General features: G+C 37.8%; 1 long non-coding RNA gene across 1 annotated transcript in view; it reads left to right on the top strand.

Annotated features, from left to right (window-relative positions):
* Positions 1–5,144: 5,144 nt before the first annotated feature.
* The window catches only part of LOC139827833 (uncharacterized), a 97,417-nt gene continuing 77,325 nt past the window's right edge, over positions 5,145–25,236 (top strand). Inside the window, exon 1 of the long non-coding RNA XR_011738885.1 lies at positions 5,145–5,351. This is a non-coding gene — a long non-coding RNA (uncharacterized lncRNA). The remainder of the gene's footprint in view (positions 5,352–25,236) is intronic.

Raw genomic sequence — 25,236 nt, forward strand, 5'->3', positions numbered from 1 at the left:
AATTGAAATTCGTAGAAAATGCCAGGAAACTTAATCTCCTCCTCTTCTCTGCAACCTGCAGAGAATGTCAGATGTTTCCAAAGATTAGAAGACTTGAAAACCTTGACTGTCAGCTGCATATATGAAACATAAACTTTCCATACTGCAGCACCTACACAAGGATAAGCAGCCAAAGTTTGCCTGCAAGCTGTAAAAAAGGCTGGATTTATGCAGAAAAGTCTTACGTTTAAATCTGACCAGTAAGGACAATGCATGAAGATTAGTGCAGGTTGCTTTAAAGCACAAGCACAGGAAGAGCTGCCTCTTGTTCAGTGCAACTGAAGGAGATCAGCATAGTATCTAAATTGAGATCCCTAGGAACTATGGCAAACATAAGTTTCCTTTCAAGAGTGCAGACTTATAGAAAGAAGTTGTATCTGAAACTATATCCCAAGGTAAGACTCTGTTTTCATATAAACTTGTCCTGCAACATATTCTATAATGCGGTTTATACAAACAAGAAAAGGAAGTGTTACTATTGTAATGTCAATCAATAAAACATCATAATTAGCAATCCTGTCTCACTTCACATTCTCAGGGCTGTAGAGCCATGATCATTTAACCCATTACTGAAAAAAGAGCATCTCTGGAGAGATGCATAGGAACAATTTAAGCCATACTGTAAAAACAACTCACAACAGTGTTGGTAACTAATACCTTATTTAATTAAAACTCAAGGGAGACTCAGAGAGAAATGGGCAATAACCTAAGCTGAAATTTGACCAGTGCACACATTCTTCTACCACTTGCACAAATAGCACTGTGGGAAATATGGTGAGAAATGACCAGGCAAACTGTTTTACCACTTTCATGAAGCATTTAAAGCAATCACCATGCATCCAGTTTCATCGCATGACTTTGCTTTAGTACCAACTCAAGAAACACTACATAATGAATCAACAGCACCCCTTATACATAGCCTAGGTATTCCCTGAAGGGCTCTTATCTTTGTAATGATCACACATAATAAATGCCAGGTAAGCTTCAGAAGTTCACAAAGTCAGAGAAAAAAGCTATGTGACTCAAGTGAGACGACTCCTTACATATTTGTGAGGAAAAATATTTTTATGCAGACTGAGGGGCAGAGCTAGAAAATCTCTTGAGTAAACCATAAGTTTATCTAACATAATTTTTATCTAAATCCTAAATGTAAAATCTCAAATTCTTGTTGATTGAATTTATGAGTTATAAAATTGCCAATGACTCTTGATGTATAGGTGACTATGTATGTTCCTATGTAAATACTACACTAATTTCTCTAGATGAGGAAAATATCTGTGCCTGCTGACAGCATGGCCTGAACATGTGAAGGGTAAGTGATCCATTGCCTGGGTGATGTCAGGGCCTCAGTGCTGTGGAGGTTTGTCTGTCTCAACACAGATGCAAAACCAGACTACAGAGAAAATACAGGGAGAGGAAGAAGAGGGCTGCATGCTGCGACAGGCACTGGAAAGCAATGGTCTTCCTTTCTACCCAGTCACCTCTGAATTCTTATTTGTTTCTTTTCTCTCTGTGGCTGAAAATCTGTGTTTTAAATGTTAAACAAAGACAGCAGCTTCCATGGTTAAAATCGAAACTGTATGATAGGCTAGTGGTTTGGACAAAAAGTTTAAGCTTCCTGGGAAGAGAGAGGGATTTGAAGCTGGGGTTTTTCATAGTGCTGATAAGGATAAAAACATCTGCTATACCTCCATATTCTTGTATTTTGGAAGGAAGAATTGTCATAGGTTCTTGCTCTGAAGATAAGATTGATCATGGTGCTGGTGGTGTTTTGTTTTGGTTTGTTTTCTTTAAACTTTTATGTTTAACCCAAGTTCACTATATTACCCTTCCAACTTCTCCCTCCTGCAGCCCCTAGACATTGTTGCTACTTTGTTGCCTGTTGCTCAAGCAAGTTTACCATGAAACAGTTCAAGGAGTTGATCTGACTGAAAAGTAATAGTTTGCTCATGATCATGCATGTGCTGCTGCAGAGGTGCTCCTGAGTATAACACAGCCTGGGCTTTGATTGGCATCGGTTGCTCCAGACCTGTGCCCTTGCTCACCAGTGTGCACACAACTGCTGCAGTATGAAAGCTGCTGAGAAAGCACCTGGGAGAGCCTGGAGTGCAGGGCGAGCTGCAGAACATTTTGGGTGACATACTCTGAACTCTGTGCTTTAGGGCTGCTCTGCCAGTAATCCACAGCCTAAAATGGTCGTGATATGGCTGTGGAGGGTGGTCTTTCTCAGTAGACTGGAGCTTTAATCCAGACCACCATCATTTGCTTTCCTTACTGACAGGTTCAGCTGTGACATTCCGAGTCAAGTGCAAAGTTCTTCTAGTGTATTGCACAGAAAGCATACAGATACTATAGAGTTCATTATATCAAAAGGTGCATGTGTTCTTTTGTGCATTTAGTCTTAAATTGCTGTGAAAATCAGTGTGAGAGGAATCCTGTCTGTTCAATGAAAATTACTCTTTCAGTGTTTTGTTCCTTTCCTCATTAGTTTGGATACTAATACCGGTCATCTCGTTGAAACACAGAATGACTTTTTTTTTTTTTTTTTTTAGAGATGCGGAAATCTAACAGCAGGGAGTAAAGGCACAGGGAAGCTACTCCTGTCCTCTGTGGTCTAGGAGAGCATTCTACACTTCAAATCCGCAGACTTTTACAGCAAATATGGACAGTGCTAAATTTTGGTTTGGTTTGTTTTTTTTTTTTTTTTTTTTTTGTGCTAAATTATTCAGTGCAAAATTATATCTTTGCATGTTAATATTTACCTGCCTGACAAGATTAGTTTCTAGCTGGTAAGGCAGAGTCCTAAGGTCACCATGGCAATGTTAAACAGCAACCATGAATTATGCCTTAAAAGGAAGTTTTATTTCTGCTGTGTATGGAAAATGAAACAGCCTCTTACACTTGGTGCTGTGGCTATAATGACTTGGCATGAGTTAGTGTTTTTATCTTTTATAAAGATAAGACTTCAGCAATGATTATATTTAGATCTCAGAAGGCAAATTCAGACTATCCAATTACTATTATATACAGAAAAAATAGCTAAGACAAGGAAAATAAGCAAAGTCTAGATGAGAGAGGATTGTGTTTGTGTCTTCTTTCCACAGGCTCCAGCTGGTCTTGAAATAAAATGGTTGTTCTCTTTACACATAAACAGATTTGTTACATGTTTTGTTTGTTACATGCGCATTGCTATAAAACATGATTGAAATGGGAAGGGAAACATGAGAGCCTGGTAATCAGTTTTCCATGTATGGATGGATCACGACAGATTCCTTCCATTTAATCCTAGAGTAAGAGGAGTTGACTGCTTACAGGTAGCAAAAGCAAACTGTAAGAACTTGTAGTCTAATTAGCTGAAGGTACAGCCCTTTTCTTAGAGAGTATGTGGGGAAAAAAAACCCCAAACATTTGCAAGTTAGTATAGCACTATGCAAGAAGAGAATGAAAGGAATAGGTTAAAAAAATTCCAGTTTTCTTGTTAATCAGGTCTGTGCTGCTTCAAGTGATGCCTATTATCCACAGTATTTGCAAATTGACAGGTAGCCTGGTTGGCTTTTATACAAATGATGACAAACAACCATAGCAGCTTACTGCACCTCTGACAAAGAATGATAGACATTTTTTATTCAAATAAAATTAAAACATAAGCTTGCTAATTGGCAGGTTTGAGACCACCTGGACTTATTTTGACCCATCTGGCTTTCTTAAATTATTATGAGAATTAGGTCACCTAATTAAAAAGAACATGTTGACTAGAAAAATGCTTGTGGTAAAGTGATCTATTTATCAACTTTTCAAAATATCGGTAGGTGATATTAAAATCCTTATACATCCTCAGCTTTAGATTTTGTTGTTGTTATGACATGTCTGACCTGATACTATGGAGAGTGCTATAATTTAAACTTTTAAATCTTTTAGAAAGACAATAGAATTGGGAAATTACAGTTTCAGTGATGCAATAGGTGAATGGCACTTGCATTATTTTAAGGAATCAAGTTTTGCTATCACAATCACGCCTTATGGTCTTAAAAATCTGTGAAACGAAAACAGAAGCATAGATGTATATGTTGTAGGGCAACCAAAATTCAGGTGTCTCTGATGGTTCTTACTTACTGTAGCACTTAAAACAGCAAAGTATGTGCTGCACGTGTTTGTGTGTGTAACTTCATATGGGAAATAGCAAGAGATTTATCACTGAAAACATTTGCAAACAACTGAAAACTCAGTGGCTTTCTGTCAGTGTGGGTGGACAGCAAGAGTACATGTATAATTCAATACAATTTTCTTCAACATAATTTACAAAAGTCTACAACAAAACCTTCACAGAGAATATGCAGCAGCTCAAGTTAACTGTGCAGAGTGATAGTGAAGATCTGTAAGCATAGCTAGGTCTGCATTTTTACATGTATTAGAGTAAATTACTTGATTCATACCTCATACTGCTTTTTGGAAAATGTATGCACATCACAAACTGCAATCTTAAAATACAAGATTTAGGCAAAAGAAAACATATATTAAAAAGGTGTCAGAAAGGAGCCAAAATAATTATTTGGCAATTAAATTAGAATGACACTTCCAAAGTTAAAATATGAAGCATAGCCACTTGTAACCATGCAGACTCACAGCCAACTGCAAAAAACAAACAGAACTCCCCCCTGTCATTTAGATCATGTTCATGTGAGTGACTGTGCATGCTATGAGGTTATTAGATGCTTTAACTCTGAGAAATATAGGCATTCAAATACAGAACGGGAATCTATATGAAACATATTCCTGTTTTGCAAGTAAATTTAGTGGTTTTTTTGTTTGTTGTTGTTGGGTTTTTTTTGTTTTGTTTTTTTTTTTTTAAAAAAAAATCATTGCCATGACTTAAAAGAACTTCTGAAAGACTGTTGTGGTAAGAGTACAGAAAACAAGGTAGTGTTTCATTGAAAATGAAACTGGAGTTGAATGGCAAATCTTGTATCATCCCTATCAACTTCAATTGTCAGCTGCTGACTTGACCTAGTAATTTTTGACTGGTAAATCTTGTTAGGTGCCTATGGCCTTACTGGGTGCAATCACACTGAGGCTGATCAGAACTGTGGCAGACTCTGTTAATACAGGAGCTGATTCATTGAGCCAAGAGGTTCCAGCATGGTCTGCTCAAAGCTTGGCTGAAGCCAGAAAAGCCTGGATGTCCATCAGCACTAGCAAGAGGAGTCTGGATGAATTTGGTGTCTTGTTCCAAGGACTGTTGGCTGTGTGGGTGGCAACCAAACAGACAGTGACTGTGCTGTGGACAAGGCTACTGGGGCTGGCGGGATGAGGAGGTAGGTGTCTGGAAAAGGCTTGTGCTCACTTTTGCATTTTCTCCAGACTTTTTGGACTGGTATCCAAAAAGATTCATACCCCCTTTACCCTGGCACTCTGGGGAAGAGGAAATCTGGTATCTTTCTTGGTTGAGTGCATTGTCCTTGGTAATGGTCTTTTATACTGAAAGCAGCAACATTATTATTATTATCTCTCTGTGGAGTCAATAGGCAATAAGTGAAAGCCTGTCTGACTTCAGAAATTAAAATTGATTCCTTCAATTTGGAGACAGCTTGTGTTCTCTCTATTCCCCTTGGAAGCTGAACACACAGAAACCGCTGCCAGAATTAAGATGATGCTGCAAGCGTATCGGAAACAGCACACATAAATATCAACAGGAGGCAAACACAAACAAACATGGGTGCAAAAGGGTAGCATCCATTCGGTCATGCTGGAGGCAAGTGTGGAACAAGAGAGGAATGTCACCCGGGTGGAAGGTGCCTGAGAAAATATTTCAGCTCTAGTTTTCTCTTGAGAATTGTGCTGCAGTATGTTCCCAGGCAATTTAAAGAAGAATTACTTACTGTATGTTCCATATGGTTGGAAGAGTGTCTTTGGGCAATTTAGTTAAATGTCGAGCCTGGGACTCATTGTACGAGGCCAGTTAAATTAAATAAGGTATGATAGATTACTTCTAAAGAGTATTAGCAGCAATGTTGTGTGTTTAGTAGCATTATGCAGTTTAATGGTATCGTTCCATGAAGCATTGTTTGAAGGAACAATACCTGAAAGTAGAAATAAAGGACAGTGTGGTGAAGTGTCTAAGTCCATAAAACGTGAACATTTTTTGTAAGGGGTGTTGGAGACAACATAATGATCCTTTCTTTCTTACCTAACATTTTAGAATTTCAAAAGAGATTATTGATGAGAAAGATATTCCAGTTGTAGCACATTAGGACTTGATTTTCCTCTTATTCCAGCCTACCTGGGGATGACTGTCTGGTCCTGACTACCTGGAAGGGCTTCTTGCCCTGCCCTTTATTCTCCTTACATTTAGTAAATTATTCTGTGACTCGTGAGGGCTTTTAATCACATTGGAAAACTCTCACGTGAGCCCTTAGTAAAATAAGTAACTTAGTACTTTATTAAGTATCTAGAAAAGTAGCATTTAGTAAGCTTACTTAGGCAGAATTTTCTGATGTCTCCTACAGCTCCAGTATCTATTAACATGCTATTCAACCAGTGCTGTTTGCTCTGTTGAATCGCTCAATATTTATGGTTGTTTAATCTACTGGGCAAATAACCTAGAATATATATTGCTGGGACTCAAATATGTTTTATAACGCAACATGAAATTCAGCAAAATACTTAGGTTCAATCCGTTCAGCCAAGAAGACTATTCTCTAAATTATTTTTGATGTGTTTTCTTGGTGTGTGTTTGTTTTTTTTCTTTGTTTTTCATTACATTTTGAGGAGATCAATGTAGAATATGTTAAAATATAAAAAATGAAATCAGAAGACTTATGTCTCAGGTGAATGAAATTGGCTTGAGGACAAACTAACTATGACTGAATATGAAAGTGTTTAAAAAGGTTTTCATAAAGTGAATATCAATGCTCAGAGCTGATGTGGATGTTTTCTTAACTTTACAGAAGCATATATATTTTTCCAAGTCCAATTACTTTGAAGGCATTCAATTAGAGAATACAGTGGTTATTTAAACATAGGAATGTATGGAGAAAAGTGCCCTGATTTAAAACAAAACAACAAAATCAGACCATTGACAAAAGCTGTTTTGTAAAAAGACACCTCTAATCAGCCAAAGTCATATACATCAGAAAACATAACAGGTTCTTAGATCATGATGACCCTACACCAGAAGATAAGCACTTTTCTTACTTGCCCTTTCAGAAGGGCTTAGATAGATAGCTCAAGGAGTTGAACCATAGCACAGATGAAAAATACAGACTCTTCCAGTGACAGGTGGGTAAACAGCCAAACTGGAGAGAAAACAACAATATTTGAAATATCATTCATTTCACAAATACTGAATACAAATCACAGCATTCTAGAGAGTTTTTAAGAGTTACTCCAGTGTTTACAGGCAAGAAAACAAATACAGGCTTAGGCAAGGCCAAAGAACAACAGAAAACCAAAAGCATATATTAATGTATGAACAGACTTCTGCTCCAAACCATACTTAGAACAGAGTGAGAAGTGCTTCCAACAGTTGTTTCTGCTGTTATATTGATGCAAGCCACTGTTTTACAAAGGCACAAAATTTGCAGAAAGGTAGTTCAGGTTAAGCAATGTCACTGGTAATGGAAAGTGTGGCAGATGTTCTCTAGCATCATTCTGGAAAATGACAACTACTTTTTTTTTTTTTTCCTCAAACTTACTTGTATTAATAAAGTAATTTGATACTGCCAGACTGGAATTTTCCAGCAAAAGCTTGCCAAGTACAATATATCCAAGCAGTCAGAACTACAGGGTGGACAAATATCTCCTTTTTAAAAAGTCTTTTCTGAAATAGGGCAGGTCCTACTAAAAGCTAAAGAAAATAACACCTTGATATCTAGCAGAGTTTAATGCTGGAAGGCTGTCTCTTAACTAGTTTGTTGACACAATAATTAAATTTTCTGCTGGGTAGTGAAAATGCTTTGTAATTTAAAACAATGAGCATACTCTTAATATCTGGGTTTAGTTCCCTTATTTTCTCTGTTCTCTAATGAGATGTGATTTGTAAAAAGTTATCTGGTTCTCTAATCCAGAAAACTGACATGTTAAAAGACCCCTCTCCCATCTGTAACTGCAAAAGCAAAGGATGAGACAATGAGGAGGAAACATCCTGGATCTAATTCAAGAAGGACATTAACAAAGAAAATGATACCTGGTTTACGGAACATGAAATCCGATCTCCAAAACATTACAAACAGAAAATGCATTTCTTCATCCTGCTTCCATATCTGAGTTTGTTTTTCAAGTGACTCAACATCAAACATAATTAAGAGAAAAGACTGGAGTATCAGCAGCTGGTTCTCCAAGAGAAGTGCTTCAGATCATTTTGGTCAGTTTGAGAACAGAGCACAACCCTTCACAGAAGATATCTAATGTGCATCATGGAGCCTTAGCAACCATGATTAAAATAAATTGGTTGGAGGCTGTGGAAATAATAGGGAGAAGGAAGTGGACTATCCCCACAGTATCTCCTGCACTACTCTGTGTTACAGTAGTTTTTGTCTTCTCATAGCACTGTGTTTATTTAGCTGGAGGCTATTGGGGACTGAAGTGCTGAGTAACAGAGTTGCACATTTAAACTGAAATGTAGGCTTTCAGTTTGTTTTAGGATTTCAGGTATTCTTTCAAGAAAGTCTTGTGAAAAACAGGGATTTATAGGAATTGCAGAACTGCAAAAGACAATAACATGAATGATAGAGGTAAAAAAAAAAAAAAAAAAAAAGAGGAGGAAATGGCAGAAACGGGGGCCCTAAGTGAAAGAGCAGAATATTTAGCTCAGAGACTGGCAAGAAGCTCTGTGTACACAGCTCATGCAGTTCTTGCAAAGCATAACAGGATGGAAATTAGAGACAGAAAATACTTATTAGGTTATGCAGACCATTTCCCAGTGCTGGCAGAGAAGGAAAGATATGGAAAGTACATCTCATGTCACACTCTCATGTCCTCTCTGACTATATTCAGAAATGACATGAATAAACTCTGGAGAGAGCCCCACCCAGCCACTTTTAGCCAGAGGAAGATTAGTCTCATGTGAAATGCTGGGAGAGGGGAAGGAAAATTTGTAGGGTGCTCATAGAGATGGGAAAACCCTTTACTTATTGGCATAGGAAGTGAACAAACACTGCAGTGATACTCTGGTTTGCTCTAAGATCTATCCTCTGTGCTCATACCCCAAAACCTTCCCTTTGACCGTTCTTCTCCAGGGCTGTGCCCTCTCTGTGCTGGATGTATGTTTTTGAGGCCTGAGATCACTTCTGATGGGCAGTGGGTCATGTGCCAAAGAGGATTCTTGACAGCAATTTGGAAATTTTGCAAATAATAAAAATCATTATACTCAAGCTCTTTTGATCTGCTAGTCAGAAACTGATAAAAGTGATACCAAAGTATCCTTGTAAGAGGGGAGAAGTCCCTTTGACTCACATTAAATATGTGGCAGCTAAAAATAACAGAAGTTTAAACTAAATGAGATCTGCCTCTCTCTCTCTCTGTTTGCTTTTCAGCTCTGTGCTCTTTTTTTATTCTGTTTTTGAAGTTGGATTCCTGTAACCACTACCACCAAAGCCAGGTCATGTGGGTAGCAATTCAAGACTGAGTAATTTTGTGAGCCGTATTACAGGCGTAACTATGGCTGCCAGAAAAGAATCTGTTTTCTTTTCTTTCCTTTTTTTCTTCCTTGTGGAATTTTGTTCATTTATCTGGGTTTGATTGTTTTGTTTTTTTTTTTTTTTTTTTAATGTTGTATTTTTTAAATGTGTTGGCAGATGACTCTGAAGCCACCTGGCTGAGTTTTTGTTTTGTTTAATTTTTAGAAAGCACAGTTATAATTACAATCCCTCTCTTTTTTTGCTGAGGGTGCTTGCTGAACTGCCTTTTAAAAATGCAGTCTCAAGCAGTCAGAGTCATACAGTTACTGTAAATAACAGGCAGTATGTACACTTGAATAAGACAAAGGAACCGCCGTAAAAATACATGAAAACATTCCAGTTATTCACCCTAGCATGTGAAAAGTCTGAAGTTAACTAGTTATCAGCTTTAAAGATTATTGAACTTCGTTGTTGTTTTGGTAAAATAATTACTCCGGCATCTTGAAATATGAGGTGGTGGGGGAGTAGTAAACCAAACTGTATTGGAGTCATCTGCTAATAGCAAAGACAGTCTATCCTTCTCTGAGACTCTGGACAAGAAATTTTTTTGCAATTATTAACATATGTTGTCTGCAAGATCTGAGAGTCACCAGCTTATGAGGTATTGTGGATCTGATCTTTTTGGTGTCAAAAAGGATATGTCCTTTGAAGTTATAATAGTGGAGCAGTTTTATATCATCTACAATATCTGGCCAAACTGATGAACCAACTATAGTTGTGTTTTGGGGGAGGCTTACTGTTGATCTCAGATACTTTTGAATGCAAGGACAGCCCAGTGCATTACTCTAGATTTTGTATTCTACTCCTTTCCTGTGTGAAGCTTGGGGAGATCCCAAAAGAGGTTTATGTTGTTGGCATCTGAATTAGCTTGCTGCTCATGGTCTGATAGAGAAGTCCAGGGAAGCTTATGGTCACCTTTTTAACCACAGAAGATGAGTAACAACCACTAGCTTTTCCTTTGAGCAGTGACCAGCGAAAGGGGAAGAATATCACGTTTGATATAGTGCAGACTAGATAAATCCTACCTCTTGGAGATAAAAGAAGCAAACCAAAACCAAAACAAAACAACAAAAACCCCAACTCTCTACCCATAGAATACAACTGTCATTAAAAGTAATACAAAAGCCTAATGGAAATAGCTGTTTAGTATCCAAATCAGAATGTTCTGAAAAATAAAATTAATATTGTGGATTATTATTTTTACTTGTACTCTGATACCAGCCGGGACCACCTTAGGACCCTTCTAATGGGGACAGGAGAGAAGAGGTCTTGGGAAAATGGGGGATGGGCATAAGTATTCTCACAATCACACGATTAAAGGACAATAAAATAAATGCTTATCAGCTACCACTTTTTATTTGTATTTGTTTATATTTCTGTGCTCCTTTATCATTTGGGAAAGAAGGATAAATAAGGAGAATAAGTCTGTAAGCAGGAATTGCAATTGTCAACTCCAAAAATTCAACTAAATTAGTTTTGTGGTTTCATTTTAGTTAAAGACTCTGAATATTCAGCTGTAAGTCACCAAATGTTCATTTAATAATTTATTGCCAAATTATGAATGGTTTAAGTACCTGTTGATTTTTCTCCCAAAAGATCACCAACTGGCTTATTACACAGAAACAGATAAAAAGGCAAAAACATGAAAACAAGGTGGACTCTGTGGCAGAGAAATACATAGATATGAATCACACTAGTGAGAATGGTATTGTACTGCTAGAAGGGCTGATACAGTCATATGAATTGAATAATATTTTAAGTAAATGCAACATTAACAGAAATTAGCAAACTGGCAAAAATATGGATAGTATCTTTTATTTTTAATGCATGGCTTCATAGACAGTGACACACCGAAAGTTTCTCTTACTGAGAATGTGTTCTGATAGAGCTGAGAATAAAAAGTGACAGACAATTAAGTTGCCTACATATAAATTTTTGTCAATTAGTTTTTATGTTCAGAAACAGAAGAGTATATAATAAAATTCAGTGATATACAGATAGATTTCTTCCAGTGAAAAAAAAATTCTTCACAATTTCAAAACTGTTTTGAATTTAAAAAAAATAATCTTTTATTTTACAAGTAGCAAATAAGAGGTTAGGCTTTACATTTGTTACTGTTCCATTTTAAAACTACAAATTTACAAGTATATTTTCATATTTCTAAACAAAATATGAAGTTAAAATGGGATAACTAAGGATTTTTATTTCTTGATTGCTTAATTTTTGATGACTCTTAATATATACCTGTCGAGGGTTAGGATTGCGGGGTGACAATCAAACCCTGGCAGATGTATTGTTAACCTCCTCTCCCCCCCACTTCCCCCTTTTGCCCCTCCCTCTCCCCCCTTCCCACTCAGGACAGGCAATCGGGAGGGAAAGAAGGACAGAGAGAAGAGAGTTGGAAAAGTTAAAGATGTTTTACTAATGCTACTAATAAGAATAGAGAAAATAATACAAAATATACAAAACCGATCTTGAAAGTCTCAGCAACTGCAGAGCCAGCACCCAAAGTTCTGGATTAGACTCTGTAGCCAACCGGAGCTGGATTCAGTCTCTCACTAGGCCTCAGTTCGCAGGGACGACCAGCAAGGTCCTCTCCTAATGTCAGCCATGAGGAAAAAGGGAAAAAAGGGCAAAAGGGGAAAAGGCCGAGATCCTCGTGATCTCCCACTTTTATATGAAGTATTCACGTGAATGGAATGTTATACACCGTTGGTCAGTCTCTCGATCATCAGTTTCTCATTGCCCCTCTCGCGAGATGTCCATCCGTGCTTATCAATAAGTTTGCATTCCATTGCTTGGTTTAACCAAAACATGTGTTGGGTTCTCCAGGAAAATGCAGCTAACATGAAGGCTTTAGCTGACAGGCAAATTCACTAAAAGAGAAACTTGTTTTTAACAAAACCAGGACAATACCCCAGAAATACTTCATTTTTTCTAGCAAATAAAATGCAACCTAATTTCGTAATTAAATATATTATATTATTCTCTGTTCCACTGTAATATAAGTGATACTTTCCTATGTAATGCTTTTAAAAAATATTGTGTTGGCTGTCCATTATTTTTGTATTTTTCACATTAAAAAAAAATGCTTCTAGCTTTCTGTCCTGGTTTTGTTAAAAACAGGTTTCTTTTTTAGTGAATTTGCCTGTCAGCTAAAGCTTTCATATTAGCTCAATTTTCCTGAAAAGCCAGAAACATGTTTTGGTAGACATAGCAATGGAATGCGAGGTCATGATAGGGATGGGTGCCCATATCACGAGATGGGCAACAAGAAACAGGTGACCAAAACCTGACCAACTAAGTATTACATCCCATTCACGTGATACTTCATATAAAAGTGGGAGATCGCAAAGATCTTGTCCCTTTTCCTTATGACCAACATTGGGAGAGGATCTTGCGAGTTGTCTCTGTGAACTGAGGCCTAGTGACAGATTGAATCCAGTTCTGGTTGGCTTCAGAGTCCAGTTTGGGACCGGTCGTACATCTGCTGGAGCAGTTGCTGGGACTTTCAAGATTGGTTTTGTATATTTTATATTATTTTCTCTATTTTTATTGGTAGCGTTAGTAAAACATTTTTAATTTTTCCAACTCTCTTCTCTCTCTCCTTCTTTCTCTCTCAATTACCTGTCCTTAGTGGGAAGGGGGAGAGAAAGGGGCTAAAGGGGGAGAAGTGGGGGAGATGTGGTTAACAATATGTCTGCCACTGTTTTGTTGTTACCTCGCAATCAGACCTTGACACTTTCTAACATAATGGCAGTATGCTTATGGCAGTAACTTCTACTATTTAATTATATATAGTTCAAGAGGAATAATTTTAACAGTTTTGACAGTTGTTATATTATACGAAAGAAAACATAAACACTTGAATTGCATTCTCTGTTTTTTGGTGGATTTTTCTTTCTTTGTTTGTTTTAAAGTAAAGGTCCGGTATTCTGTAGACAAGTGTGAATATAAACGAAAGAAAATTAAGGTACAAATAATAATAATTACTAATTAAATTATTTAAAATACTGTTCTCTTGTTGATATCCTTTCTAATCCTAATAGTGGCAGTTTAAGTTATTCAGTTACTCAAGTTATTGAACTACTAAAATATTTTTAGTTATGTTCTTGTGTAATGCAAGTAGTACCAGTCTTGTCAGTGGGCACAAAATTTCAACATTATAATTGAAGATAGGAATAACTGTTCAAAATAATCTTCAAATGAATTTTTTCACTCAGGCCAGAACCTGTTATACTGAGAAGCTTAAAATTCAACTGAGTTTTAGCATGTCAGTCACAAAGCAAAGGCTAACTCACTGACCTTGGTAACAGTAACGTGAGTAATATGCCCAAGATCAGTGTTAACTTGCGTTGAAATGTTAATGCCAGACCTTTAAACCATTTGGGTTAGACCTGTACTTGGATGAGCAACCTTCAGGAACATATGAAAGAACTTCAGGCAATTATTCTGGTAGTGATGACTCAATTGCAGTTTATTATAGCTTCTGTTTGAGCAAGGTGTTGTGACTGCTTGGTGGGAGGAGGTGCAGTTGTGACCATTTGAAGGTGTTAGTGAGTTATTGACATTCACCATAACAGTTTTACGCACTTGTGCAAGTTTAATCTGTGTTCAAACTGCGGTCTAAGCATAACTAAACAACTGCAAACTATCTGCTACCCTTTCCATATCGACCAGCATGTAAAGAGATCACATCAAATGACACTAAAGGAATGTGAATTACAATGTACAAAGTAATTTAAAATTATTTTTGCTAAAATTCTGTCCATTTTTAGACAGGAATAGAAAAGCTGGTCTTACAAAACACCTAAGTCTTTAACAAGCTTGAGCTACCAGGCAGGGTGCAATAGAAACAAAGCAGTCCCAAAGGCATGAGAAGCCCTAGGGAGAACATGCTACTCATCATAATTTCCATCCTGTATCTTCACAAATCAGTGCTAAATACAGCAAGTTTGCTATGACCATTAAACTGAAAGCTTCTGGGCTTGTATGCCTATACAGACAGCTTAGATCCTCCTGAGTCCTCAGCAAAGTAAAAAACACTAACACAGGTACACTCATGTCTGGTTTTCATTAAAAGGGGATATGACCACTGTGGGGGCATGACAACTACATTATGTACTGCCTATCAGTTGAGACAGAGCCTGTTAAAAGTAGGTTGCCTGTCCATTTAAATATGCTTAAGGCAAACCCGACATTTATAATCTATTCACAATCCTAATAGCAACAAACATTAGAATTAGTCTATGAGGCTGAAAAAGAAAAAAGCCATCAACTAAACCCTATCTTCAGTAAGCAACTTTTCTTCAGCCCCTCTCATCCTCCTCTTTCCATCTGAAACTGTTTTCTTTTTGTGGTTTAGCCTCGTGTTCCGTGAGCTGTTAAGTATTTGCAGTTTTGAGTGATTCCAAGAATATCTGAGGACTAGAACTTTAGCCTTAAGGCACTATTGTTTGTTACTTTTTGTATTTCAGCAGTGTCTAGATGTCTCACTGTGGATTGAAATCCCACTGTGAAAGGAGCAATACAGCCACATGATAAAAATAAACTCTTGCCACATTGTGCCACTGGGAGGGAAATCTGTGGACCCAGATTGTCTTTGGACCAAGGGTAGTGAGAACAAAAGACAGCTCTAGCGAGGAATGATGACAGTTGATACTCATCCATACATATTTCTAGAAATATTGAAAATCAAGTTTGAAGATTTATACTTTTTACAACTTCGTAACACTTTCACCTTCAATTGACCCTAATTCATGCCCGTATGTTGGTATTTTGCTACATGTGAGTCAGACTTCATCCCTGCATGTTAGATAGCATCTGAAACAGTTGGCGGCAACAAATTATGAAAAGATTTGACATTTTAATGTTTGAGGTAGATGAGAAACGGTCAATACCAAAATTACTCATGAGTCAGATAAAGTTCTAACAGAAAGAAGAAATCTGAGTTTCCATGGCAGACTAATTAGAAAAAAATGGCCTGAAATTAAAAACTAGAAATGTTTGATTCTACTCTCACCAGTTATGTATGCCCTGTTCTGAGCTAAAGCATTTGCTAATATTGCGTATTGAAAGGTTTAGTGGTTTAAACCTTTTCTTACGCAAAAAAAATCCCTTCTACTCGGGACAATACAGATGCTTGTAGGTTGGTCTATAAACCAGATCCTAGTACTGCACTTTGTTAGAAAAATCATTGCAACTCTGTGGAAGATAAGTGCAAGTAAATAGTGTTGTGTGATTAGTATTTATTAATTACTGTTTGTTGTATTATTCCTAGATTAACAGCAAGTGGCTTCACAGTAAGAATGTTAAACAGGTAATCAGGAACAAAGACTTGGTGAATTTAAATTGGACTTTTAATTCTTGTTAAATTTTGTTAAACTTTTTTCTAAAGAGACTGTTAATCAAAATGTTAGAATTACCTTATTATCTAAACATCCAAAATATTACTGAGCATAGCAATTCTTCCAGAGATAAAAGTTAATGAATTTTCAGCTAACGTCCACAGTACTAAATATATCTGCCATGATTAATGACTTGTATCATCCTTCTTCAAGCAAATTATTGGAAGATGCATAATTTTTCAATGCTTGCATAAACTGTGGCCCTAAAATGTTTCAAAAAATTGAGGTTTCAAGGCTCAATACAGCAAACAAGTATGGAATTCTTATTGGCATGAAATAACTTCACTGGCATGAGAAATTATACTGAAATTAAGTTTGGTAGAAAAGTGATATGAGTGCCACTGCTAATGTGCAATATGCAGTCCTTGAGCAGAAAATACTTATGTATTTTAGAAGTGTAATAATACTATTTTAAATGCAATTACTATACGGGTAAAGATAAAAATATGTTCGGAAAACCAGAACCTACATTGCTTGCAAGAAGTCCATAAGCGTGGGTGGGTTTTTTATGTTTGTTGTTTTTTTTTTTGTTTGGTTGGGGGTTTTTTTGTGTGTGTTTGTTTGTTTGTTTATTTTTTCTGAAGGTATGGTGACTTTATGTACATTAAATTTCTGTTGCAAAAAGTTTAGTAGGTCAAAAAACCAAAGCTGCATAAGCACTTATAGAGACTAAGGGCATCAACCTACCTTGAAAAAAGGGACAGTGAGGTTGTTTCCTATGCAACTAAGTCATAAAATGCATGGTTTTTATTTATTTATTTTTTTACAAAGACGTAAAGTTTTCTGTCTAGATAGAGCAGTGTGGATGACCACAATCAAGCGTAATGAATTTCTTATCTTTCATGTAGCCTATGAGAAGTTTTTAAAAAGGTATCCTCAGGCAATCTGTCCTAAGGATCTGCCAGCAAGATGTTGCTCATTTAATATACTTTTTAATTTATATGGGAAGACAAAAGAAGAAATTCCGTAGTAAAGCTTGTGAAAAACTGTCATTTGTGAATGGTGAGGCACTAGACATGAATAATTTTGTGCAAAAGTACAGGAAGGGAAGCACTTGCCTTTTTTTTTTTTCTTTTTTTTCTCTTTTTCCCTTTTGTTTTCTGCTTTGTGGCTTGTAAAGGGTAAATTAAATTTACTAGCAATACCCTGCAGTAATATTTCAAATTATGGTACAGAATATAGTGTAGAAAGTGTTGAGTTATAGAAGAACGAAAGAAAAAGGCGTTCATGTGTTTTTTTCTTTCTGGAAACATGTGCTACATTAAAACCCTCCTGAACCATAATTTAAATATTACAAGATGCCAGAATGATTCAACTACAGTGTGTTCAAATTTTTCTTTAAACAAGCTAAAAAGTTATGCCTGCTATTAATATTGAGACATACAAATTAAGCTAAGTTAAATCTTGATATTAAAGTAAAAATCTGGGTAGCCGTGGGTGCTCACTTGCAGCCCACAAAAGGATACCTACAAGAGAGAGAAGAGCCTGAGCCTCTCCCCTAATGATGCTCCTCCTCAACCCGGCCCATGCTAGAAAATTTGCATCGACATGTTCTTATGATGTTTTATTTGTAGCTGTTGTTGAACGATGAAACCCACGAAGAAAAAGACGTTATCCTACAAGGGGGGTGGGGATAGTGTCTAACAGTGTCCTTTAAGCCCTTTAAAACGAGATCCTTTTGTCAGCTCAGGCGAGTGGTGGCTCTTTAACATTCTGAACCTGCTATGGCTGCTGGGGTAGTTTATCACCAGAGAATAGAAACGGGCCCCTGGCATATCAAATTCAAAAAAAAGGGGGTGGGGCGGGAAGGGAAGAGAAAAGAAAGTCCTGGGTGCACAGACAGTGCATTGTGTAAGTGGGGTTTAAAAAGCCTGCCGTTAGGTATATTTCATAATCTGAAAAGACAGACCGATTTTGGCCCCCTCGCCTGGTGGGATCAGTGCTGTCAGTGCCATTTATTTTCAATCCCTGATGATTTCTGTATCCCCACAACTCTTTTGCATAAAAATGAACCGTAAAGGCAGTCAAAACACCTGCTTTACTGACAGGCCCGATTAAAGCTTTGATTTATCCTTCAAAGTGAGAGCTGATCTGCTGTTCCTGGGGCCTGGCGCTGGTGTATAATTCATCAGAGGCTGAAGGTCTCCTTTCTGTGCTCCCCAGCTTCAGCTGTGAGTGCCTTTTGTACCTGCTTGCAAGTTGGGTGAAGGCTGAGAACACCCACCCCAGCTGGAGGCCAATATTTTTTCCAACCAGACCGGTGCAAGTTTCTCAGTTCTTCTTATTAAGTGACAATAAATTACTGGACTAATTTGGAAGGCCCCCAAACACAGGATGATGTGTTTCTGAAGAGCCAGGCCCCGCTCTCACTGTAGGCTCAAGGGAGCGGCTTCACCAGATGGAAAGGAATTGTGTCACTTACCCCCCTTCATGCTTTCCCATTGCTAAAGATTTTGATGCATCATTTGGAAGTGTTGTCATGTGGAAACCTGTGCCTCCTTTATGGTCAGATTTTGTTCTGTAGTCTAAAACCTTCATTTTAGGGACTGTACCATGTGGACTATGTGGGATAACCTTCTCCCTAGGCTCATAAACAACATAGTGAGTGGGAGCAAGTCTTGCAATCTCTTCTGGGGGTAAAGCTTTATCACTGTAACTGCAAAGTTAGGTGTGTCTTAAACCTGATGGAAGGTTGAACTGAATCACAGAATGTTATGGATTGGAAGGGACCTCGAAAGATCATCTAGTCCAATCACCCTGCGGGAGCAGTAACACCTAGATGAGGTTACACAGGAAGACATCCAGGCGGGTTTTGAATGTCTCCAGACTAGGAGACTACACAACCTCCCTGGGCAGCCTGTTCCAGTGCTCTGTCACCCTTACTGAGAAGAAGTTTCTTCTCAAATTTAAGTGGAACCTCTTGTGTTCCAGTTTGAACCCATTGCCCCTTGTCCTGTCATTGGTTGCCACCGAAAAGAGACTGGCTCCCTCCTCGTGACACTCACCCTTTATATATCTGTAAACATTAATGAGTTCGCCCCTCACCCTCCTCCAAGCTAAGGAGCCCCAGCTCCCTCAGCCTTTCCTCATAAGGGAGATACTCCATTCCCTTAATCAACTGGTTCTACTTTTCAAAAGAACAACAACAAAAAAAGAGTGAACAAATTTTGTTTTGTTTTTTAAAAACCCAGCTTTTTATCCTGCATAGGTTCATGAGGGGAAAGTCTTGCTTTACAAACTTAATTTCGTTCTATGACAAGGTTACCCACCTAGTCGGCCAAGGGAAGCCTGTTGAGGTGAACTTTTTGCATTGCAGTAAAGCCTTTGATACTGTATCTCACAGTATTCTCCTGGACAAGATGTCCAGCAAACAGCTGGGTAAACACACAATGTAGTGGGTGAGCAACTGGTTGACGGACCAGGCTCGAAGGGTTCTAGTAAATGGGGTTGTGTCAGGCTGGCAACCAGTCACTAGTGGGGTTCTGCAGGGATCCCGTTTTGGCGCCCGTCTTCAATATCTTTATAAATGTCTTAGACTTAGGACTTGAGGGATTGCTTAGTAAGTTCATTGATGACACAAAATTGGAGGGGCAATGCCAACACTCTCCAGAGCAGAGACACCCTGCAGAGGGATCTGGACAAATTGGAGAACTGGTCAATCACCAGCCGCATGAAGTTCAACAAGGGCAAGTGCCAGGTTTTGCACCTGGGACACAGCAACCATGGCTGTACATACAGACTGGGGGATGAGATGCTGGAAAGCAGCTCTGCAGAGAGGGATCTGGGGCTTCTGGTTGATGGCAAGTTGAACATGAGCCAATAGTGTGCCCTGGCAGCCAAGAGGGCCAACGTGTCCTGGGGTGCATCAAGCACAGCATTGCCAGCCAGGTGAGTGAGGTGGTTGTCTCACTCTGCTCTGCACTGGTGTGGCCTCACGTGGAGCACTGTGTGCAGTTCTGAGTGCCACAGGCTAAAAAAGATGTAAAGCTACTGGAGAGTGTCCAGAAGAAGGCTACAAAGTTGGTGAAGGCTTTGGAGAGGAAACCACATGAGCAGTAGCTGAAGTCACTTGTTCTGTTCAGCCTGGAGAAGAGGAGAGTGAGAGGAGACCTCATCATGATCTACAGCTTCCTCACAAGGGGAGGAGGAAGAGTAGGTGCTGAACTCTTTTCCTTAGTGACCAATGACAGAACCTGAGGGAATGGCAGGAGGATGTGCCAGGGGAGGTTTAGGTTGGACATTAGGAAAAAGTTCTTCACCCAGAGGGTGGTGGAGCACTGGAACAGGCTTCCCAAGGAGGTGTCACAGCCCCAAGCCTAACAGTGTTCAAGAAGAGACTGGACAACAGCCTCAGACACATGGTGTGAACTGTGGAGTTGCCATATGCAGGGACAGGAGTTGGACTTGATGATCCTTGTGGGTCCCTTCCAACTCAGAACATTCTATGATATATATTCCGCCGCCTCTTCCCACAAAAAAGCAGCCTTTTAGATATTCTGGAAAAATTGTTTTGTGAGTTTCTGCACCATCGTTGATCCATTATACCACTAAGCTATCCTAGAACCATAGCATGGTATAAAAGGAGGCTGAGCAAATCATTCCATGTGGACCAATGTTCAAAACTTTAAGTGGAAAACGCATTTTCACTGAAACTAAAACATTGAGAAAAAAAAATGTCTATTACTTTTTATAAATAAAACGGGAACAAACATGATATTAAAAGTTTTTGTTGTGAAACAATTCTAGTTTCTGAAATGTTGATTAAGTTAACGCCTAATCTGCCATAGCAAAAATGTAATGTGCCCTTTCATTATGAATAAAAAAAAATATTTAATTTGATCAGCTGTAACATTAAAAAAAAAAGACTGAAAAAGTCCTTTGAAATTAAGTCAAATTCAAAACAATAGTTCCCTATTAAAAAAAAAAAAAGTATTTCTTTATTGAAGAAATTGCTGCATTATTGGGAACTGGAGCATTAAATTTAAAATAGCTTTAGTGTGTGTTCTTTAAATGACAGAACCATACTATGTAAAATAGACATTTGCAATTGAGCTAGTACTTGACATAAGTCTACAGTGCACAGTTCTCATTGTCTGCAGTGTAAAGTAACAACATAGTTATTAATCTGGTGGGCGGTGGGAAAGTAAGATGCTAAAACGTCTGCTTATTCCTTGTCTCTCACTGTCTTTCCCAGACTTCACATGAGTTGTGCTATTCTATTTCCATGTTTAGACTGTCACGCGGCTTAGAACCCCTTGTCCAATAGACAACATATTTGATTTTAAGGCAGGCAAAGCTCTTACAACTGGTATTCTTTTTAGGTATTTAGAAATGATGCACGACAAAAATAAAATTCCCAAATATTTGGGTTGACATAGACACTGCTTTTTTGTTAAACTAGACAGAGGTCAGAAATAGAGATAGCCACTCCTTCATTTTGTTTTGTCTTTGCAAAGACAGAGATGTTTCACATGGAAATGGTCAGTCCTGATTTTTGCCTGGTAGATATGGGCTACTAGTATTGATAAGAGTTTTAGTTGCTGATTGCATGAAAACTTTGAGTTAGCTATGACTATCTAATGCAGACTTAAACAAATGATTCACATATTACCAAATGGCACCATTCTTAGAGAGTATGTAATGATTTTTTCCTGTGTCCCTCATCCATAGTTGTGCTCATCCCACAAACCCTTCTCATTGCTAGTTCTTTGCTTGTCTTCCCTTCAAGCTATATTTTGTTTCACCCTCCATTAAATTGTAAATAAGAATTCAGTGCCCTCTCCCTCCCAAACTTCCACTTGCAGATACCTTATCTCTCCACCCCCTGTCATCTCCATATGTTTCTTACCTGCATTCTTGCAGCTTCCTCCCATCAGTATTCAAGCATATACTTTCCTCAAGTTGTACTCATTGACTTATGAATAAACCCTCATCCACAATCTACTTTTTTCCCATCTGGTACTTGTGCATTAACTTTCCCTTTCTCTTCTTTTTCCTCTGGATATCCTCTTCTGTTATGCAATTATTAATATTCACAGGTCATTTTGAGGTATCAAAATCTCTGTGTATGAACAGCATATATAAGCCACATGTGTATGCACAACACAATGTGCGTGAAAGTACGTATACAGCATAAATGTGTGCACAAACATAACACAGTTATAAACAGAAACCTTGAAAATTTGTCTTACAAAGACTATAAAACTCTAAGTCATGTAGGAATGAGTCACTCTAAGAAGTTCAAAGGCGTTTAAAATGTTGCAAAATCAAGCCTGTGAGAATGTCAGTTCCTCTTTTGTTCCTCTTACATATCAAATTCAGTGGTGTGCCATGGAAAATAGCATTGAGTCCCTTTAAAGTGTCCCTAATGGGAACGCAGAGCATTTATGCAGTTCCAAACATATGCCCCCAGCCCTATGTTGTTCTGCACTAGCACTGAGATATAATGGCATGTCCTGATGGAGACTTGGAGGAGCAGGGCGATGAAGCAGTGGATGAGGTGAGGAGGCAAGGGGAAAGAGTGGAAAAGGGCTCAGGTGCAAAGTCTCACTCCATAGTTTTCTCAATAAAGACAGTATTTGGATAACTTAAGATAACTGTATCTAAAGCCTAAATTAGCTCTGACTTCTGAATTTTCAGCATCAGAGGAGAAAAAGGTTTTTAACACCTTCTAAAGAGAAGGGGTATAATAGCTTCTTGGGCACTGACATATTACTCTCTTTTACATATTTTTGTTAACAGATGTTTCCTCTTTCTGGACAAAATCTACCAATAATCCAAAAGAACTTCAAAAAATATCAGCTGCAGGTTTAGATTTGCCTTTCTGCTTAGCCCTAATTACTGTTTCCCAAAGAGTCCACCCTCATGATAATCTTCATCTTTTCATCCAGTTTCTCCAGTGAGGGTTTGAACATCTCTCCCTGTTCTACCTGAAAGTTAGAAGGAAACAACCAGCATTTGACTGTAGTATTAACTGTACAACAGCCTGTTAGGTACTGTGTAACATAACAGGTTCTCAGTGACTCAACTGCCTTGTGAAAGATATTAGAAAATTATGCAAAATACTCATTTAACTTTCATTGCATCCAGGAGAAAGAAATACTGTGGATGATAAATAGATACAGCACCAACGGTTCTGTATCACTTCTTGTTATGCTTTATCAAGCCTTTATTCAGAATATTTCAAAGGATGTTGTTTTTACTCCTTGCATATTACACATTGCAGACTCCCACAGTGGTGCTCTTTGTGAAGAAACATTGGTGATTGTTACCAACTATACAGCAAAAAAAAAAAAAAATTGTAGGTCTTAGTAAAGTCTTTAAAACAAAATGAAGGAAAACCTTCAGAGAGAAATTTCCCAGTAAAGGCTTCACAACCCTGAAACAGGTTTGCAGCCAGATCTGGTTAGCTTGAGGTAAGTATAGAAGAAGTTTCTCAGTGAAATTCTGGCAAATATCCACAGCTTAACTGTGATCGAAAAAAAATACATAAGAAAGTAGAAAAGGAACTCATACTTGTTATTACAGATGATATATGCATTTTAAGGTATTTTTCTGACAAAATGCTTAGTTTTACTTTTTAGAGTAAGTTTCCCTGTGTGAAGTGAAATTGCTTCCTTCATACAAGCCAGAGCAGCTTTATGAATATTAGATCACTTAGCCATAGTACAAATAATAAACTTGGGATGTTAGATACAACTGTTTTGAATAAAATATTTACTTCTCTCTTTGGTCTTTAAAATGTTGCTTAGCCTAAAAGATATTTTAATGAATACATAAAACAAGTTCATCAAAATTCAAAATTAATAGAGTGCATACTTCTTTCCAGATGCTTTTGCAATTGATTTTGCTAAGGGTAGTTTAGTTGAGATGCAATGTCTCTCTTTTCACTGAGGGCCTGTTCATTATAAAATGTTCATTCTACAATGCCACGATATTTTCTGTATCATGTATTTTTCATACTGTAAAATTTTAATTTTAGTCATATTAGAAAATGGTTCTATATGCTACTAAATGCAGTATAGACTTGTAAAAAAAGAGAAGAGCAACGTGCTGTAATAAAATAAATTAACTTGACCTCACAGAGATGTAGCATTTCCCAGCTGTTAGAGCTAGACCATACTAAAGAACCTTACATACAGATCTCATGTTGCTCATAAACATTCAAATCCAAGCCCTGGATACTGCATCGGAGTTTTGCTATTGACTGCAGCAGTACAAGACTTCACTTCTTGCTTCATGTCTGGCAGAGTCATGACTACAATGGGTCTTTTCATAGCATGATCATGAGGAGCAACCTATTGTGGAGATAGGTCAGAAAAAAAATTGCCTATCCAGAAGTATTTAGAGATGCTGTACCTGTTTGGAAAACAAGCCCTGGGAGCCCCAAAGAAATTGAATTAATTGAACATGCAACGGTCTAGAAACAGGAGAAAAAAGAAGAGACCAGTCACAGCGTCTAGTTGTGTATCTCTTAATCTAAACAAAAAGATTATTTTAATTAAGGAAGAGATATTTAAAATAGGTTGAGAGGGTTGCTTTACAAATATGAGCAGAAAGCTTAAAACCCTGTCAAGACTGACACTTTTTGTCTTGTCTTGTTTGAAATTCTTTCCTGTTTAATAGCTGTAACACGTAATCCATGAAACAATAACCCAGAGATCTGTTATAAAAGATTTCACATGCACAGCCAGAGGAGACTACTCTTCCCAGGGATTTGGAGAGCTGTAAGTCAAAGTTACCTCAGGCAATGCCTGGCTGGGCTCAGTAAGCCCTCTCTTGGCAAGAGATTTCCTAGGACAGATGTCACTAGATAAGAAAAACTTACTCAAATCATGTATATAGAAGCTACCTTTTACTGACAAGTGGGGCACATTTATTAAAATCTGAAATTACTTTCTTTGATCAGACAGACATTGCAGTTGCAATCAAAGGAATTGTTGAAAATTAGGCTAACCATAGCAAAGCTCTACTTGATGAAGGTCTATTTTTTAGCTTTAGTTTGTTTGAATTTTTTTTTCCCTGCACATATTCAAGGAGATTCACCTTTAATATTTTTGCTTTTAGCATGTTCAGTTGAATTTACTGCTGAAAAGGTTGCAGTCAAAAAGAGAAAA

Source organism: Patagioenas fasciata, chromosome 4 (assembly GCF_037038585.1).
Source record: "Patagioenas fasciata isolate bPatFas1 chromosome 4, bPatFas1.hap1, whole genome shotgun sequence".
Lineage (NCBI taxonomy): Eukaryota > Metazoa > Chordata > Aves > Columbiformes > Columbidae > Patagioenas > Patagioenas fasciata.